Below are 7,804 nucleotides of genomic sequence, written 5' to 3'. Positions count from 1 at the left end.
ATCCAAAAAGGCACTCCTAAGTAGAAGTCGTTTTCAGGCTTCTAGTGGGTCTGCTGCCTCTTTTGTGTACTCTTTTTCTTTCAAACCCAAAAAATTCAGGCTCTTCTCAGATTCTCTTTCAAAGAGAGAGATGAGAGAGAATATATGCTCCTGGGTTGTACACAACAATGTTCCCAAAATAAGGACCATGTGGGATGAAATGAGATGGTCCAATGTTTGCATCATGCATGGGGAAACAACATGGCATACCTTTAGCATGCGGAATTGGATCCTCTCCAATTCAAATTAACTTGAGAATATTAAGTAAGTTATATTTTATAGATATTTTTATCCTTTCACTTTTTGAAAAAAACAAAAATACCTCTTAAATATAATTAACTTGATATTCTCCAGTTCATTTGAACTGAAGAGGATCCTAATTCATTAGTATGCAGACTAGAAGCAGGCACAAGCGAATCGCCATGAACATACCAACACGTGTAACTCCGACAAATCCAAATTGTCATAAAATGGTCGTATGCATCATTCGATGGCAATGTCTTGTGATTGACACATCCTACATGAACAACAAATGGGCCCATTTGTTGTTCATGTAGGATGTGTCAATCACAAGACATTTCCTCCCCCACATTCAAACCTCAAAAAATCAATCATTACAAATAAAATAAAATAAAAAGAAGAAGAATCATCACGTATAAACACATACAAGGAAGATTCCCCTGCATTCCACCACCACACCTCCCCCAAATCTCTTAAGGTCTCAACCACACAAAAAGAAAACTAAATTTATAAAATTATACTTATTAAAACCGCAATCCTAAACGAGCTCGAAGAAAAAGAAGATTCATCACATATAATACAGAAGAGTCCCCTGCATTCCAACCCAACCGCCCCCTAAATCTCTTAAGGTCTGAACCAAACAAAAAGAAAAATAAATTTTCAACTAAAACCAAATCCCAAAAGAAGATAGATCTGAAAATAGATGGCTATATTTATTACAATTCCAGAGTTAAAAAAGTACAAGTAAAAACACATGGGATGGGAGGAGGATTCATGCATCCAGAGGAAGTATATGACTGCTAGATCTGCTCAAAACAATAGCTTACATTAATTATTAGCTCAACATATATAAAGCCAACCTGCAGGCTGCAGCGATCACATTTACAGAAAGGCACGAACATCTGGGTTCAAAAAACCAACACCCAATGGCGCAATGAGAAACGGCGCTGGAAAGCCATAAGTGGGCCTGTGAATTGTCGATGGCTGAGGACTTAAAAGAAAACGAAGTGAAGAGAGAAGGAAGAAGAGAAGCGTGGTGAATGGTGCCATTCTTCCCCCTCTAACTCTGCTTTGCTTTTTGTATGTTTTTATGCTAGGCCAACATACCATGCCATGCTCATATATAAATAAGGGGAAAATTGATTGCATTTATTTTGAATGAGTAATGGTATGTAGTAGACGATTATACGACTGTCATATAATTAGGATGACGTTATTGAGGTGCAACAGTGCTGTTCTGCTCACGTAAACGGCTTTTAGAACATGTTGTGGGAGTGCGATTTTGAATGCCATAAAAGGTTTTGACTTTCTTTAATTATTGGAGATCAATTGGTTTTCAGATATGATGGCCAAAGACCCTATTCAATAAATGGTATCAAAGCCAGAATCATGAGTTTAAGTTGCCAGACCATCATGTTGAGAAATGGATTGTTGAAGTGCAATAGTGCTGCTCTACGCAAGTGAACAGCTCTTAAAAACCACTATGATCACATCATTTCAATTATATGACAATCGTATACCAGTTTTTTAAATAACATTTTTCATTTTACCTCTTAGAGAGAGAAAATCGAAGCTTTTGTTTTTCTTTTATCCAGAGAAAGGATTCGGCATTTAAAATCAATATTATTTTTAACTTTGTAATGAGAACATGTTAAGTATTTAAAAAAATAAAAAGAAAAATCATAATGTAATAGATATAACTTGAATTATTGTAATTGTGAATATAAATATAAATATATATGCATTTGAGTGTATATTAGTGGGTTTATGTGTATGTACATGTGAGTGTGTCTAAAGAAACTACAAAGAAAATAGGTCCATGAGCAACAACATAATATTTATGATAGTCACTAATAACTTCATAACTCAAAATCAAATGTCATCGTTGATATCTAATTATCAGCAATGACTTTAAATCATAGCCGATAATTTCTTCGACATCACTTGTAATATTTAGGGTTGTCACTAATTTCTTAAAACTCGAAATGGCGTGTTTATCACCGATGATACAACTAGATTGTCTTTGCTAATAACTCCTTATAAACAACGACATGAGAAACACGGCATGTCATGAAGTCGTCTGATAACTAATCCAATAAGCCATTCTTAAGTAGAAGTCGTTTTCAGGCTTCTAGTGGGCTTGCTGCATATTTTGTGTACTCCTTTTCTTTGAAACCCAAAAAATTCAGGCTCTTCTCAGATTCTCTTTCAAAGAGAGAGATGAGAGGGAATAGATGGTCTTGGGTTGTACACAACAGCGTTCCCAAAATAAGGACCATGTGGCGGTGAAATGAGATTGTCTTATTAGAACATAATTATTAAAGGATAAAAAGAATACACAAAAGTCTAACACTTCTATCTGTTTCAACTGTTACCAAAGTCCGTTCTACTTCACATTCTAACCGTTACAAAAAAACGAATAGTCACAATTAATGTGCTTTTATTTATTTGTTATTCAATACACATGTAAAAATGTTTCTATTTAAATGAATGGAGAAGTCTCCAATATAATGAAGTGTGAGAGACAATTATAATCAAAGTTTGTTTAAGTTCTATTAGGTCTAATGCTTCTTCAACTTCTGCAGCATCAACAAAAAGTATGGGTGAAAATGTGCTCACCGCTTTTGAAAGCCGTTAGAAAAAATCGTTAACCGCCTATATATATATATATATATATATATATATATATAAACAATATCCAATATCCTTTTATTGTTTAAAATTTTAAATATATATAAAAATCTAGAAATAATGTTATAAGTAGTATGATATTATCGTATTATCATAGAAATGACATCGTTTTGTTTTTTCTTTTTTTTTTTCTTTTTTAATTTTTTTAATTACTTTCTTTTAAAAAGCGATTAACGGTTATTATACTTACTAATTGCTAACCGTCGGTTAACAGCCTATGTGGTTACGTTTAGTGGTTTTAACCAATAGCCATTAACTATAACCGTCTTTTCACTCCTAAAAAAAAGCTCATGCAACATGACATACATCTGGCTTGAGCCTTCATGTATTGGCTCATTATTAACAAGGGCATTAGAGCATTCACAATGGGCGTCAGAGCATTAATAAGTTCATTTCTCTACTTTATATTTAACTCTTGTTATAAATGCTCTCTACATTCCAAGAGCCAAAAAGTTAAAGTTATATAAATTTTTAAACTTATTTTTTATCCTCCTCTCCCTTGATTGGTTTAAAACTAATAAAATAATAATATTTAACTAAAGTAGAGAAATGTATAAAAAGTTTAACGTTTGACCCATTTTAGAAGTGACTCTCTAAATTAGAAAAAGTAAATTTTTCTCTTCAAATTTAACTTTTATTTGAAGAGTCCATTGTAAATGCTCTTAATATGCGGACTAGAAGCAGGCACAAGCGCTTCGTCACGAGCATACCAACACGTGTAACTCTTACAAATCAAAATTATCATAAAATGGATGGTATTGTCTTGCAATTGACTCACTTCCTAAATGAACAACAAATGGGCCCATTTCATTTGTATTCTCCTCCCTCCCCACATTCAAACCTCAAAAAATCAATCATTAAAAAAATAAAATAAACACATATAAAGAAGATTCCCATGCATTCCACCCTCACACAACCAAACAAAAATTAAATTAAATTTTTAAAATCGTACTTATTGAAATCACAGTCCCAAATAGACCCGAAGATCACGTATAACATATACAATGAAGATTCCCTTGCATTCCTACCCAACCGCCCACTAAATCTCTAAAGGTCTGAACCAAACAAAGAAGAATAAATTTTCAACTAAAACCAAATCCCAAAAGAAGATAGACTTGAAAATAGATGATTATATTTTATTACAATTCCAGAGTTAAAAAAGTACAAGTAAAATCACATGGGAGGACGATCCATGCATCCAGAGGAAGTATATGACTGCTAGATCTGCTCAAAACAATAGCTTACATTAATTATTAGCTCAACATATATAAAGCCAACCTGCAGGCTGCAGCGATCACATTTACAGAAAGGCACGAACATCTGGGTTCAAAAAACCAACACCCAATGGGGCAATGAGAAACGGCGAGGAAAAGCCATAAGTGGGCCTGTGAATTGTCGATGGCTGAGGACTTAAAAGAAAACGAAGTGAAGAGAGAAGGAAGAAGACAAGGGTTGTGAATGGTGCCATTCTTCCCCCACTAACTTATATCTGCTTTGCTTTTTGCAAGTTTTTTTACTAGGCCTATGTGTGTGTCTATATATATATATATAAGGAAGAAGACAAGGGTTGTGAATGGTGCCATTCTTCCCCCACTAACTTATATCTGCTTTGCCTTTTGCAAGTTTTTTTGCTAGGCCTATGTGTGTGTATATATATATGTGAGTGGAAAATTGATTGCATTTATTTTGGCTAAATAATGAAATTTAGCGGGCTATTATACGACTGTCATATAATTAAAATCAATGACGTTGTTGAGGTATAACAGTGCCACTCTGCCCACGTGAACGGCTCTTAGAACATGTCTTAAAAGTGTGATATCGAATGCCATAAAGTTATAGGTTCGAATCGCAAGAGCCTCACATTGAGGGATGGATTATTAAACATCGATGCTTTACTCACTAATTAATTTTCAGATAAGATAAGAAAATACCCGATTTATTAGATCATAAGAGCCTACTAGAAGAAAAAAAAAATTAATAATTAATTTTCTCTATCACACCACATCATTCATTAAAGTTTAGGTTACCCCGCGGTTAAAGAAAAAGAAACAAAGTCCATATGATGAGACGTTGGCAGGAAGGCTATAGCTATCAACCCGTACAAATTGATTGTGGAGTTTCAATAGGCTTGAGTTGGGGGTGCTAAAAATGGATCGACTATACGTCTATACCTAACCTTGAAGATGCGGGTCCCTCGACCGTTGACATATTAATAGGCAGGCAGCAAAGTTCTGTCTTGAAGCTTCAAGTAGATAATGATTTGAATTATTGATCGGTGGAAACTCAACAAATAATATGCCCTAGTAGGCAGTAGCTTGATGTTAAAACTTTTAATAGAATTTGCTAGTAGGAGTATATTAAATGACCAGCATAGTAAAATTAGGACTTGGCTTACCTGCGGTAGAGCAAACTACCATTGGGATTTCTCTTCTATGGGTTTTTTAACCCTTAGAAGGGTAATGTAAATAAATAAATAAACACCATCAAATCCTTAGGTTTAACTCTAGTCAATTTCTTTTGTTTTTTCTACCCAAATTCCAAGCGGGCTTGGCATCTTCTCTCACTTTTCTTACCATACCTAAAACCAGCTTCCTGTTCTAGCCCTTTGAGGAGGCCAAGATGGAGCTCGATCTCATCCCCACCGTCCCTCACCTCTCACTCGCTCAGTCGCTCACAAGAACTACTCCATCTTGGCCAACTACCGCAACAAGCCAAGTCCGTAAAAATATGTATCAATCATTTAATTAAAAGTACTAGCAGCAGTTTTTCTTTCCTTAAATATAGAGAATAAATTTTTTATTTTTTTCATATTCAAATAAAATGCACAATAACTTATTTTTTTTCTATGCTATTTAATTTTTCTTTAAAATAAATGAAAAGGAAAAGAAAGAGGAAGGAGTAATTTATTTAAATATTATTTCAAATAAATATCAAGAGAAAGAGAGATATCCATCCCTCAGCATAATTTACCTTATTTGCAATTAACCTTAAACATAATATTCAAGACCTCATGGGAAAGTGATACCCGTTTTCTTGGTTTAAGAAACAGTACTAAGAATTTTTTCTACATTTAATAAAGAGAAAAATGAGATTTAAAAAGTATATTGCTAGTACTCTAACGCCTATCATATTCATTTACTTTTTCAAGTTTACTAATATTTTTAATTATCATCATATTTGATGAACATATAATGTTGTCGTGATAAATAATACTGTCAATACTCTCCAATAAATTATTTGGTATATTCAGCTCGGTTTAATACTGAATATATTAGCTCAAAATGTGACTAAGGGTTCGTTTGGGAGTGGGTTTTTAAAAAAATAATCTGTGTTTTTAAATCAAATCGCAATTTTGGAATGTTTGAGATTGCGATTTTAAAAACTCAAATTTTAAAATCGTGGTAAAATCTACGATTTTTATAAGCTGATTAGGGGGTGCTTATTTGAAAAAAGTGTGAATTTAAACCAAAATCACGATTTCACTTAAAACTATATTTGGCGCAATATTTACCTATTTGGCCATGAAACCGCAATTATATGCTAATGTTATCTAAACACTCAATTGATAAAAAAAAGTACTTCTTAACATGTTTTACCAAATGCCTATGCGATTTTAAAAAGTAGCGATTTCAAAAACGCAATTTTTAAAATCGCACTTATTGAAATCGCACTCCCAAACGGGCCCTAAGAGCTTGTTTAGAATTGAGTTTTGAGAAATAGAGCTTTAAATTCACTTTACCCCCTAAAGTTTTAGGGGTTTTTCAATTCGAACTCCAATGTTTAAAAGTTGGCAATGTACCTCCTAATGTTTTAAAAATTTTCAATTCAGACCTTCTGTTACTAATTTTCGTCAAATTGGACGGAAATCTATGAAATTACGTAATTACCCTCAATGCTTTTTTTTTAAAAAAAAAAATCCGTCCAATTAGACGGAAATTAGTAACGAAGGATTTGAATTAAAATTTTTTGAAACATTAAGAAGGTACATTGCCAATTTTTAAACATTTGGGTTCGAATTGAAAAACTCTGAAACTTCAAGGGGTAAAGTGAATTTAACTATATATATATATATATAAATAAAAACACTAAACCTAAAACTTAAAAATAAAAAGTTTATATTCAAAATAAAAAATAATAATAATATTTAACAGAAAAAAACCAAAAACTAAACCCAAACTAAAAAAACTAAACTAAACATAAACTTAAAACAAAATGTTTATATACAAATTACAAAATATATTAAAAAAAAAAAAAAAAACCTAAAAACCTAAAACTTACACACCAAAAAAGAAAAAAAAATGTGGAGGGTAGCAGAGTCATTTGGGGGTAACTCGACCCCCATAATTTGGCCAAGGGGGTGGCTTGGCTACCCCCATTCAACTGGTATCGGGTACCGAATCATCCATGTGTTCCACAGGGGTGATCTAGGCACCTCATATCCCCAAATGCGGGTGGCCGAAACTACCCCAAATGGGTTTAGGGGTGGCTCAGCCACCCGCATTTGGTCGGTCTGGGGTGGTTTGGCCAAAGGGGATGGCTCGACCATGCTCCACTTTTCTTTTCTTTTTTTTTTTCTTTTTTTCTTTTTGCTTTTTTGTTGTTGTAAGTTTTAGGTTTAGTTTAGTTTATTTTATTTTATTTTTTTATATATACACTCTGTTTAAAATTTTAGGTCTAGTTTAGTTTAGTTTTAATTTTAATTTTTTTTCTAGTTTTTGATTCTTTTTTCTTTTAATTTATTTTTTATTTTGTATATAAACCTTTAGGTTTAGTTTAGTTTAGTTTTTTTTTAGTTTTTGGTTTTTGTTTAATTTCCTTTTCTTTTTGTTTACAC

Source organism: Corylus avellana, chromosome 1 (assembly GCF_965113065.1).
Source record: "Corylus avellana chromosome 1, dhCorAvel1.hap1.2, whole genome shotgun sequence".
Classification (NCBI taxonomy): Eukaryota; Viridiplantae; Streptophyta; class Magnoliopsida; order Fagales; family Betulaceae; genus Corylus; species Corylus avellana.
This window is presented reverse-complemented; position numbering follows the sequence as displayed.